Source organism: Hemicordylus capensis, chromosome 2 (assembly GCF_027244095.1).
Source record: "Hemicordylus capensis ecotype Gifberg chromosome 2, rHemCap1.1.pri, whole genome shotgun sequence".
NCBI classification, from domain to species: Eukaryota; Metazoa; Chordata; class Lepidosauria; order Squamata; family Cordylidae; genus Hemicordylus; species Hemicordylus capensis.
This window is the reverse complement of record NC_069658.1, coordinates 124056990-124070480: the sequence shown is the minus strand read 5'-3', so window position 1 is coordinate 124070480 and position 13491 is coordinate 124056990. Positions and strand designations below refer to the sequence as shown.

At 45.0% G+C, this 13491-nt stretch overlaps 1 protein-coding gene and 1 non-coding gene across 3 annotated transcripts in view; one reads left to right on the top strand and one right to left on the bottom strand.

Moving 5' to 3' along the window:
• LOC128346326 (uncharacterized) overlaps positions 1 to 13491 on the bottom strand; it is a 151097-nt gene that overhangs the window by 128046 nt on the left and 9560 nt on the right. The gene's annotated exons all lie outside the window — the stretch shown is intronic.
• Positions 11972 to 12043, top strand: TRNAS-UGA (transfer RNA serine (anticodon UGA)). The gene has a single exon. It is a non-coding gene; the product is annotated as a tRNA-Ser (tRNA).

Below are 13491 nucleotides of genomic sequence, written 5' to 3'. Positions count from 1 at the left end.
ATCAGCCACAATTTATTGATGATGAGAGTTGTAGCTAAACATCATCTAGAGGGTCAAGTTTGCCCAGCCCTGCCATAGCCAGTCCCAGTTAACAGCCTAGCAGCTGTGCTCTGAATTAACTCGAAAGGAATTTTAACTAAATTCCACAGGATTTATTCCCCAGAATATGTGCTTAGAATTGCAGCATTAGTGGCTATCTGGAATTATCACTGTCAGTTTGGATAGCAACTGTGATGCCTCTGCCAAACTGAAATCATTGGGTACAACAGGAGAGCTGCAGACATAGTTGACATTTGCCAGCTTGAGATGCTGGGGTTTGCTAACTCCCTGATTTGGGTGTGATGTGGCTCTGACATTTTAGAAACAAATCCGGTATTAGAATAAGTGACAACCCAACACAGAGTTGTGTGTGCTGGGGGCCACTGAAATATCCAGCCTTGGGTTGGGGATGGGATGTGGAAGAGATATGGTAGAGAAGGCCATTTACTTAAATGGTTTTTAAAGGATTAGACACATTTGCTTTTGAGGACCATTAGCTGTGACAGCTAAATTGAGCCTCTGTAAGAACAGCCTTGCTAGATCAGGCCCAAGGCCTATCTAGCCCAGCATCCTGTTTCACGCAGTGGCCCACCAGATGCCTCTGAGAAGCCCACAGACAAGAGCTGAGGGCATGCCCTCTCTCCTACGGTTGCTCCCTTGTATTTAGAGGAGGCATCTTGCCTCTGAGGCTGGAGGTGGCCTATAATCATAATATAGACTAGTAGCCATTGATAGACCTGCCCTCCATGAATTTGTCCAAGTCCCATTTAAAGCTATCCAAACTAGTAACCATCAACACGTCCCGTGGCAAATAATTCCATAGATTAATTACGTGCTGTGTGAAAAAGTACTTCCCTTTGTCGGTCCTAAATTTCCTGGCCTTCAGTTTCATGGGATGACCCCTGGTTCTAGTGTTGTGAGAGGGAGAGAAAAAATTCTTTCTGATCACTCTTTCCACTCCATGCATAATTTGAGAGAGAATGCTGCCTGAGGGAGAAGCTGTAGCAACTCAGTCGCAGACGGTTTTGTATGCAGGAGGTCCCAGGCAGGCCCTCTCAGAGGTCCAGAGAGGCCCGGGCCACTTCCAGTTTTCGAGGCCCCTAGCCATAACAAAAATTAAAAATGATGACACATAAAAACCAGTTGTAAAACTTATCAATGCCAAAACAAAATACAAGTGTCTAAATTTGAGGCCCCCTTTGAGTTTGAGGCCCAAGTCAAACAGTCCTCTTGCCCCCTCTTCGGATTGGCCCTGGTACCAGGTCCACTGCCCTGACAGCTCCAGGCAGGGCTGGAGGAAGAAATCTCTTGTCTGAACACTTGGAGTTCCAGGGCCAATTAGTGTAAACTAGTGGCATGTGTACCACGGGGGTACTTGAAGACTTTCCCGTGGGTTCCCTGTAAGCCAGTCCCTACCTATCCCAGGCCTCTCTTTTGTCTGCAGCTTAGTTGTTGAGGTGAAGCATTAAGCTTTGATGGGTGGGGTGGGGGCATAGGGGGCAGGGGTACTTGGGATTGTCTGAGGTCTCGGATAGGGATGTGCACAAACCAGCCCGGAGGCCATTGTAGAGGCCTCTGAATGGGTTCAAATGTGGTGGAGTTTGACGGTTTGGCATTGGGCGGCGGTTCTTTAAGGGCAGGGGGTGCACTTCCCCTTCCTGCCTCTTTTCCACTGCTGGCGCTCCTTTTTAAAAGAAACTTCTTGGGGCGGCAGCGTACTTCCCTGCCGCCCCTGCCCCCGTTTTCAGCCGGAAGTGGCCGGAAGTACCGTGCGCGCGTGCACACATTGTGCACAGTACTTCCGGCCGAAAATGGGGGCAGGGGGGGCAGGGAGGTATGCTGCCGCCCCAAGGAGGTTTTTTTAACAAGGAGTGCTGGCGGGGGGAAAGCTGCGGGACGGGTAAATGCACCCCCCGCCCTTAAAGAACCACCACCCCTGCTGGCGCCGGACCACGGAAGCACGGTTCTGTGCACACCACTAGTCCTGGAAGGGATATACTACTTATCAGTGTTTGGGAACCATTTGAATAAACAATTCTGAACTGCTGCTACTGCTGCTGCTGCTTATATACTTGGAGGCACTTCACACAAGCAGTGTGAAGCGCCAAAACAGGGTCTGTGATTAGAGTGGGCTTGACCCGCTCTCCCCGCAGATGATCAGGCAGCCCTTTCTGGGCGGCCAGATTGGCTGCCCAGATGATTACCGGCTCCATCACAGAGATGGTTGGGGCAGTGGGGTTCAGGGGCCCCCTGGCCCCCGGAAGTCCCCAAATGCCCCGCATGAGTGCACAGGGGAGGCTGGGAGGCTTGCTGTAACCTCCCCATTGGGAGGCTACTCATGAGTTGCTGTGGCACAGAGCCATGCCATGGCAACACATGAGCCAGTATGGTGTAGTGGTTAGAGTGCTGGACTAGGACCGGGGAGACCCGAGTTCAAATCCCCATTCAGCCATAAAACTAGCTGGGTGACTCTGGGCCAGTCACTTCTCTCTCAGCCTAACCTACTTCACAGGGTTGTTGTGAAAGAGAAACTCAAGTATGTAGTGCACCACTCTGGGCTCCTTGGAGAAAGAGCAGGATATAAATGTAATAATAATAATAATAATGATAAGGAAAACAGGGTTAGCTGACTGCTCGCTCCGCTAACCTTGTTTTTTTGGGGGGGGGGCATTTAAGCGGTCTTGCCGCTGGGAACCATGTGGCTCCCGTTACAGCACACAACCAGCTGAAACTGAGCTGGGCTCCCTTAGCCCAGTTTTGGCTGCTCGTGAGAATCGCCTCTATATTTTCAAGCAAGTTCTCAAAGCAGTTTACATAGAAAAAGAAATAACATAGTTTCCTGTCTCAAAGGACTCACCATCTAGAAAGAAATTTAAGGTAGACACCAGCGACAACCACTGGGAGTAGGGGGGATACTGTGCTGGTGTTGGATAGGGCCAGTTGCTCTCCCCTTGCTAAATATTTATTTATTTAAATGATGTATACCCTGTCCCTCCAGTACACTACTGCTCGAGGTCGCTCACAACATTAATAAACAGCCACAACATAAAATAAGACTAATAAAGTTAAACAAGTTAAGTTAAAATACCAGGCTAAAACCACGTTTAAAATTACATTTCAAAAAAGTTTCAAATCAAACGTTATTTTAAAAGCTACACACTGAGAACTAGATGAGCGAGTCACAACTTTCAAAGGTGCCTCTCTGCTCAGTTTGCAGGGGATGCAGATGGGCCAATGGACTGCCCTGGCAAAAGGCTAGACAGTATTACCAGCTGAACTTTTGGCCTGACCCAGCAAGGCCAACTGAATGTTCTTATGTCTTGCCAAGAGAAACAGCTGGAAGATCTGCATATAGTCTGCAGTGCAATGCCTCTGCTTTGCCCTGGCTGTGAACAACAGCCAATCTAAAAAGGATGTATTAGTCGTTGGGGCCCAGTGACCAAGTGCATTCTTAGAAGTTTTGGACCCACCCAGCCTCCCTAATGTCAGCTGTAATGGCTGAGGAAGGCGGGTCCCTGTCCTCCCAGCCATTCTCCCAGGAATCTTCATTAGACAAATGCCAGCTAAGTGGAGTTGGGCTGGGTGGAGATGTCACGTGCTCTCTGTGGAATGGCCAGGCCTCCACTTGGGCAGCATTTCTGCATCTAAGGAAAGGGAAACAGAAGAGAAGTGACAGGAGTCCTGTTCACACATGCTGTTCAGTGCCCGTACAATGAATGTCAGTGTACACAGACACAGATTTGAATTCACGTGTGATGTCAAATGCAAGGACACTTCCTTGTTATCCTGCATTTCAGCTGGCCCTATACCCAGGTTCACTTTGAAAATGAATGCAGCAGATTGTTAATATATACACAAACACATGTATGTGTGTGCAGAGATCTGAACGGTGACTATACGAAACCTTGTAGGGTCTCAAAGAAAGTATACTGGTGAGCAAAAAGATCTCCCCCCCCCCAAACAGATATATTATTATTATTATTATTACATTTATATCCCACTCTTCCTCCAAGGAGCCCAGAGGGGTGTACTACATACTTAAGTTTCTCTTTCACAACAACCCTGTGATGTAGGTTAGGCTGAGAGAGAAGTGACTGGCTCAGAGTCACCCAGCAAGTATCATGGCTGAATGGGGATTTGAACTCAGGTCTCCCCGGTCCTAGTCCAGCACTCTAACCACTACACCACGCTGGCTCAAACAAAAAGACACCCCCCCCCACAGATATATGTTTTATACCTTTATCTATATTAGTTTTAATCTAAAATATAAATATATTAACAATCTGTGATGGTTTTTACCTCTACCCTGGAGAGAATTGTCTCTTTCTATATATTCCATTTGGTTTTATACAAGTTTTATTCAGATTGCTTTTATGATAATATATTACCTATCTTTCGTTAAGTGAAAATATTGACTGTGGTTCCAGATTGTTAATATATCTATATTTTGGATTGAAACTAATATAGGTAAAGGTATAAAACATATATCTAGGGTGTGTGTGTGTGTGTCTTTTTGTTGACCAGACATCTGAAGTGCCCAGAATAATGTCTGAAGAGGGCTAAGGTGTTATCTGTTAGTCTTTCCTCCTCCCATTATTCAGGTGACAATCATTGGTACACAGTAATCCACTTCATAGCAATGAGTTCAAGCATCTGCATGTGTGAACTGGCCCATGAACACTGCCCCTGAGGGTGTGAACTGATTCCACGGAAGCCCAGGTTTATATCTGTCATGCTAAAGTCATTAGGTGATAACGAGGTGTGTCAACCAGGCCCAAACCTGGATATGGATATTTCCAGACGTGTCTGTCTCATCCACCCATTCTAATTTGAATGTTACACTTAAAAATAATTTAAATGTGAGATACAGTACACACCTTTTAAAAAGTGAGGACACAGTGACAAAGCATCACTTTTGAATGGGTGTGTGCATGTTGCACAGACGGAGAGAGCAGGGTGAGCGTCCTTGCCCGCCAGCCTTCAAAAGGGGTTTTATTGAAGGAAAACCATCCATCACTTGAAAGCAACAGCAGAGCTAGTGAACCGAGATGGGCTTCTGTTACTGAAGACTCCCCCACCACCACTTCTGCCTTTGGACACAAGTGAGTGCGCAATCCTTTTTCTCCCCCCCCCCTTCCAAAGCTAGGCACTCCTATGCTGATAATCAGCTTGGATCTTTCTCCCCCATGCTTTCTGGCTGGTCTTTTTTTGGTGGGGGGGAGGGAGAAAGAAGAGGGGTGGTCTGCCTCTTTCCTTCTGATTGGTCAACCATCTCTCCTTTTGTTTTGGAGATGATTATAGAATTGACTTTCAAGTGCTGGCCTCTCCTCCCTACTTACTCCTTAAATGGTACACCCAGCATCAGTCGCTTTGAAAATTCATAAGACTTCTTTTATTTAAAGGTTGTGACAAAGCATTATGAGCTTGCAATGGTAAGTGCCTCTTTTTTTTTTTTATTACAGCTCCCCCCCCCCTTCTTCTTCCTTTTGCATTTAGAGAGGCACGCACGGTGGGGTTTGGGGAGGGAGGAAAGAGGCTTTGGGGGTGGGATTGGTTCAGAGATATCAGCCAGCCTCTTTAAAAGTGCATGTAAGGCGGTGCTGGGGAAAACTTCAGATCCATCTTGGGATGAAAAGCAAAGATTGTTTTGCGTATATGTGTCTTAAGATTTTTAATAGGGTTTTTTTGTTGTTGTTTTTTTAAAAAATATGTTTGAATTTAAATGATTCCGGAAACTGGGACACAACCTGAGGATTGTCCTCTGAATTGCGCCAAAGAAGAGGGGAGAGTTAGATAATTCAGCACAGCTCAAGAACAATAGAAATGGTCTCCCATTCAAAAACTAGACGTATCTTCTTCTCTCGCCCTCGCGGCACGCTCGTGTGTGTGTGTGTGTGTGTTTATCCGCTCCCCCCACTCCGCATATCATTCGGCATTAGCTCATCAGCAAGTGAAATTGGCACACCAAAGGCGTGGAGGGTTTTACCCAAATACCAAGCAGGGCTTCACCTTTACTTAAACTGTGATCGGAGAGTTAAGGGTCAAGGGAAAGGAGAGTCTTTTTCTAAGTGACACAAGGAAGTAACTACTAAGCCTAAACTTAACTTTGGCGTCGCGCCGTATTCTAGCCTTTGTTTTATATGCTTGTATGTGTGCGTATAAAAGGTGACCAGAAGAAGGCAAGGTTGCTATGCCTTTTATGACTGCTGTATAGGTGCGGGCGGGGCGGAGGCTGAGTTTCAGCAGGTACAGCTTTTCTCTGCACCAGCCAATATTCCTCCTCCGGCTCCTACTCATAGGATCCCTCCCCCCCCCCTTTTTTTTTTTTTTTTAAGTATTGTGCCTAACAGTAGCTGGAAGTACAGAAATTAGCAGGTAACTTTACGGCCATACTGGAGAAAGCAGAAAAAGGCTGCTGTTAAAAGCACAAGAACAGGCTTAATTGAGGGGTGTTTTTCTGGTCAGTTGGCAATCCTAGCTCCCACCTTGTTAAGTATACAGCCTCTTTTGCAGTGGTCCTCCTGTTATCACCGCTTTCCCCATTTAATTTGAGCAGGGACTTTAGAGCTCTACCACACCATCGCACCCCCACCCGCACACAATCCACTGAGTGCTACAACTATTTTGCAATATTTGGCTTGTAATTTTTGGCACAGCCACCTGTCAGTTTGTTTTATCCAAAGCCATCCAGCATCCTAATGGAGCAAAGATTTGAACCTGGCTCTATCCAAGGACTTCATTTTTCTTTTCTTTTTTGCTTTTGTGACACCCCAGCTTTCCTCTAGAATCAATTGCCACCTTTCTACTCCCTCCCCCACAGGAGTTCTAGAAAGTAGACTGTGGTTTAACAAAATACAGTTTTTAACACAGCTTGCAGAAACAGTCGCACTGTTGAATTTCTGCCTGTCAGGCATCTATTGAGAGACTCTGTGTCTTTAATGGTTGCATGTGAAGCAGGAATTCAGTGGGAGCAACTTTTGCAGAATGGAACTGCAGTCACAACTGAATGTTGCACCGGTTGAATTTCTGCCTATACTACAGTTATTCAGTGCAAGAAGTCTCTGCTTCTGCACCTCATGAAGTTTGTTAACTGCACAAAGTAACTCAGGGACAAGATAACTACATGCATACACCTTCTACTTTTTCTATCTGAAAATTATTGAACAGAATATCATTTAGTAGATACACCATATGTAAGATGCTTCCTCCAAATATTTACCCTGGAAAATATTTTTACCCATTATTTAGTTTTATCCACCTGTGATGAAAAAGGGGTGACTCTATGCTTTTCTGGGATCTAACTGGCTGCCACCAGTTGAAGACTGATCTAAGGCCACTGGCCAGGCTTAGCCACAGCTTCAAAAACCTAGAACTGTCTGGGTTGGGACTTACAGGCACTCTACAGCCAGAGTCCGCACAACCCCGCTCTAAACAACAAGATTTTATTCTGAAAACAACTCAACAGTAGCGAATGACCTTACGAGGCACATGGGGAAGAGTTTTGCAAGTAATCGTCCAGGACCTGTTAAATCAGACTGAAGCCACTTCTAAGTATATGAACTTTATTAAGAAACCAAGGTTGTACACGGAATAAGGAATTGGGAGAAAGCAGGTTGAAACTGGAAATAAAAAAAGGCACACAGGAATTCCAAAGAAAATGCAAAAAAAATTTACTAACTGACCAGCACTGAGTTTTACCTTGGTCTATCAGTAGGCAGGTCTTTGGCTGAGAGAGTGTGAATCTCTACAGCTTCTCCCATGGAACACCCATTTGCAAATGAAAAGGGGTGAACACTGGCCAGGCCTTTGTCCTCTAGCTTTAAAGCCATGAGGGAGGGGGTGAGCTGGGCCTCGGGGACTGTGGGTCTCACACTTGTCCAAAAAGTGTTCGGATTTCCTCCCCTCTGGGTGGTGAGATGCAAAGTGTCCCTATCTCCTGTGGCAGATAAGATTAGGGAATAGGCGGTTTGTGGAGTGATGCTCTCACTTCAAGAGGATGGAGGTCTGAGTTTCCTCACACCACTGATCTGTTTTATTGAAATATTTCCCAGTGTGTGGTATTCCCTGAGATTTAACATTTCCTTTCAGCTACATAAGTCATTAGCAAAAACATAACAAGGGGGGCAGTCTGATTTTGTTTTATCTTCAAAAGCAGACAATTGCTATTAAATTACATCATTGACTGCTGTTACTTGTTCATGACACTTAGAAAGATGATCACATACTGTAACCACAGAGAAGTTCAGATATCCTCCTTACAGTGACAGCAACAAACTACTGTCACAACAGGGTTGTGGAAAGAGGACTGACCAGTGACATAAACAGGGCTGCACACTTCCCCTCCCCCTGCGCATTCAACAGCAGCTTGCAGACAAAAGCATTCTTTGTCATTTCTAAGCAGGTGATAGCAAAACATTCCACAGCAAAAACATTCAAATTCAAAATACCCAAGATACCCCATAATTCACAACAATTCACCCCCCTTAATCTGTGATAAAGCCTGCTATCTGGGAAACTCCCAGATTTGACTAGTTTCTTCTTTTTTTATTTCCCCTTCCCCTTGTCTATTAAGTAAATCTAAGTATCAGTAGAAAGAAATCATATTGGGGTCCTGTTGGTTTTTATCTTATAGGTACATCTTTTAATCATGCCTGTTGAACATCTCACTCATCCACACACACCTTCTTTAAGAAGCCATTTAATTTCCGCATAATATAACCAAGAATCCGGTACAAAGCAAGTACTATTCTTGCTATAGGGAATCTTAAAAATTGTGCTTCCACGGTTCTAGTCAGCCCACTTGTCTGAGAATTACAGCACCAAAAGCAAAAATGGGTTTGAACATGCATAACCTCTAGTTCATGATAATGCTTCCATCTTGCTGCTAAACCAGGCCTGTGAGTAGCCTGGCCACTCTGAATTGCTTTCATGGTTTTTTGTAAACTGGAAAGGAGTGGCTTCTATTTTCTTTGAAAACCATTGATGTATTGAAAATGTGTGACTAGATCTGTGTGAGCAAGCTTTTTGCAGGTTAGTTGCTTTTAGGACCTCATTTGCTAGGCTGTGTTAAATCTTAGCATGGTAGTCCATACTTGACCAGATCTGTGGTGGTTTCACCAGCGGAACTGGTGGCTGAAGAATGCAAAAAGCATTCAAGTGAGGTGTAGATGTGAATTGTCAACACAGCATTTGACAATTGTTTGTCAACACAACGTAGTGTTGATAATGATATCAACACTATTGACACAACATTGGAAATTGCTTTTACTTCTGATGGAGCGTCTCTCCTCTCTTGGTCCTTATTTTTAACCCAATCCTAAGCATATTTTACGTCCCACTGACTGCAATAGGATTCCTTCCTAATAAGTGTGCTCATGTTCTCGGGCTTCAAATGAACTGTTGATTTTCTGTGGAATCTGCACTGTTTGTAGAAACCGTTGTGAGAATCATCTTTTAAACATTAATGGGCAAGGATGGGAAGTGCACTAGCAGTCCTATTAACCTACTCTTAGACTCCTGTTTGTAGGATCAACAAGAGAACAATAATCCTCTGAACTCTTGTTTCTGCAAATGTCAGAAATACGTCTGCCAGAGGTCCCTGTAATTTGCTGTTAACAAACCTAATTATTTTTAATGGAATGCAGATAATTGCCATCCACCTCTGTTCTAATCATTAGTCCCATCAGGCTCAGGGAGGCTGGTCTTTGACTGGCCTGAGTGTCGCTGATACAAACGGTATGTGTATTTGGGAAATAATAAACACTTAATAAAGTAACTTCCAGACGGGTTGCCGTGACTGCAACTTTTTTGTAGATCAAAACATCCATTGCCTTGGAGAGCATGAAACTTATGCGAAGACAAACTTATGCTAAGACTTAATAGTGAGGGTTTGTTGCGGTTCTATCTGGCTAGCATTATTTCAGCATTAAGTTGAAAATATGGGATGTCTTCCTTTAATGTTAACTATATTGGCCGCAAAAGAATGTGTCAGAGCAAAGGACTACCAAAGCTGTATGCCACTTTGGCTATGTATTGCAAACTCTGCCAACAACAAAGAATGATAAATGTTTCAGTTAAACAAGGGTTGCCAACTGGACAGAAAAAATGCTTTTGCCTGCTCTTGTGTCTAACAGCAGCTGAATGGCAGAAGTCAGCAAGCTAGTTCCTTGTATCACTGGGAAAAGCATTATCACCTGCTGAAGTCTATGCATCAAGCTGCTTTTGAAGTCTCAGGCACAAGTTGAAAACTTGACAACCCTAGCTTAGAGAGCAAATTACAGCCTACACATCTCTCTTGCTTGCTGTCTGCTTTTTCTGTGGTGTTCGTGTCCCTTTAAACATTATGTGGCAAACTGAAAAATCTAACCGGTACAGATTTCCTATTCATTGCATCGCTCGGCAGGGATAAGGCCTAGGACATCCTGGAGAAACTAGATTCCTTTGCAGGAAGGACAGAGTGGTCATTTTCTGTCTGTCATGCAACTGTTCTGATCTCACACTGGCTTTAGAGGACTCCTTCGGCTTCATGTTGACTGGCAGTGCCTCCTCTTACCTTTTAGTCCTGTCACTATGATGACATGTCTGGCTTCAGGCCTGTGTGAATGCATTCAAGCTACAAAAACCTCTTCCTTAACAGAGCTTTTTTGTCTTTTGGGCCAGTATCCTCCAGAGGATTGCAATGGGTAAGCTTGCCAACTGATCAGGAAAAACAGCTGGCCTGCTCTTCTGCCTTTAACAGTAGCATATTGTGCAGAAAATTGGCAAGTGAAGCTTTTCAAGGCATGGAGAGTAACATGATGATGTGTATCAGCTGCTGACGTGCACACGCCAAGCTGGTGTTAAAATGATGGGAGTAGGAGCTGTTTTAAAGGTTGTCAACCCTAAGGTAGAGTGAACTTATTAAAATGGACACATTCAAAACATTTTAGAAATGCTGTCTTTAAAAGAACCTGATCCGATACATTTTACTTGCATGCATCTGTGTGGTTTTAAGCAGTAATTTAGTATTTCTTAAAACTGCCGCTCTCTTCCCATTGAGTTTAAGGGAGGCAGATTTTCAGCCAGAATCTTTGGTTTCATATTGCACTGTTCTGATATAGAACTTAACATAAATAAATGGGTAGATTTGAGTAGATTTTCTGTTTTTGTATTTTTCTGTATAGCTGTAGTAATAGCTGCATGTTCCCCTGTAAGTGGCTTGTGCAACTATTGGATCCCATGTGGACCTAGATATTGCCCTGTATGATACATTATTATTTTTTACTTCTTAACCCTACAAGGTGGTCCACTACACTCCAGACTGGAAATGCCACGTATTATTACAGGGGTGGTATTAATGTAGATCTGTATACCCAGGATTCCATTTTAAGAGAGAATAAATCTTTCTCTTAACATTGCCTCTCAGATCTAGAACAGGGTGAATACAAAGTAGATCTTTTTAGACTCATCTTGGCATCCCGGCGGCCCCTCTAGCAACATCCCATGCGTGTGACATCACATGCACGGGGCATGGCCTGGGCTCCAAAAAAGCCCCAAGCACACTCCCCGCCCCGCCCACGCCTAGGCTCTCCCCTGTCCTTTACAGGCAGTGTTTGCTGCCTGACAGCCTTTTATTTCCCTTTCTCTTCCTCCAGCAAGGGAGAGAAAGGGAAAAAGATGTCATGCAGCAAGTGCTGCTTGAAATGACAGTGGAGAGCTCGCTTGGGCTCTCCGGAGCTCAAGCCCACACCCCCTTTGCGTGTGACCTCACTTTGCACGTGGGCGGGGGGAGTTCGCTCTGGGCTCTTCCAGAGCCCAAGCCACGCCCCCTTGTGGGCTTCGGCGGCCCTTTCCATTGGCAGCCCGGGTTCTTTGAATCCGTTTACACAATGGTGGCTCCACCCCTGCACCTGGCCATCCAGAAAGTGCCAAAATGGCTTAAGATTTCCAAGATGGGGCCATAGTTCAGTGGCAGAACATCTGCTTTGAATGCAGAAGGTCCCAGGTTCAATTCCTGGCATCTCCAGGCAGGGCCTTTGCCTGAAACGTTGGAGAGCCACTGCCAGTCAGTGTAGACAATACAGAGCTAGATGGAGCAGTGGTCTGACTTGGTATAAAGCAGCTTCCAATGTTCCTAAGATGCTTTTAAAGGTATAGTGTGCCGTTGAGTTGGTGTCGACTCCTGGCGACCACAGAGCCCTGTGGTTGTCTTTGGTAGAATACAGGTTCCCTGCTGTATTCCCAGACTATGGGAAACACCTATATCAGGCAGCAGCAATACAGGAAGATGCTGAAAGGCATCATCTGATGCTGCACAGGAGATAGTAATGGCAAACCCCTCCTGTATTCTACAAAAGAAGGCCCCTTTTAAATGTGAGATGTATACAGTGCATCTCTCAGTATAGGTTGGACAACCTTATAACTAATCCAAGGGTTTGCTTTTCATCATCAGAGATCAAGGTGGTGTTTGCCTATTTCTATTCTGATTGCAGACTAGAAAAATGAGAAGGCAATCTCTTTGGGGGCAAAACACTTTAGTAGGCTTCCTTCTATCCACTATCTGGCCCCACAGGGCAGTGTATCCCTTGCTAAACATTATGAGCATGAACATCAGCACACATGGTATACTTCTCTTTGCTGACAAAGAGCCAGTAGATTTTGGGGGTGGGTGGGTGGTGGGGGTGGTTTTTAGAATGAAGTATACAGGAGGATAAAAGCTATTAGTGAGGACAGCATGAACACTGGGCAAGATCATCATCAATAACAATGAGTGAACACACCAAGTCCTTTATTTTGAATCAGGCTGATTGCAACTACCAAACCATTAGTTGTGGTTTTGATGTTTATTGTATTAGCCACAAGTTAGGCCATTGCTGCTGCTTCTGTTAGTGAGTAGGAAGCGATTTCTCTTCTCATGCAAGTTTACAACATTTAGGTGAGACATCAAGGCATCTCCAAAGATAGCTACTGCAAAACAAGGCTAAGCTAAGCTAGCTACCTTTGAGAGAGGAAGGGAAGATTCTCATTGTGATGTGTTACATGGCTACCATGGTGTAAAACAATACCCCAGAGATGGCTCCTAGATGTGAAAATTACTCTTTCAGTAACTAAACTGTGTTGAAAAGGGTATAATATGTAAGCATGGCAAAGTTGTTCCCTTTTCACAGTGCCTCGAAAAATGGAGCAGGGAGGAAGCATTTATTGAGGTCAGTGGTGCACCAAGGACAAAAAAGAGCCAGGAACTGAAGTGCATCAGAGCCCCCCCCCACTGACACAAGGCTCCCCATTAATCTTCTTTTTGCCTGCTGCCGCCGCCACTGCTGCTCCTGTTGCTGGGGGGGGGGCTCCCTAGAGCTCTGCCACTGCATCACCTCCCCACAACTGCCCTGCCGCTGCTCCATCCCCAACGCTGCCCCACCAGTATTTTTCATCCTCACCACCAGTGGGGTGGGGTGGGGGGTTGAGTGACTGAGT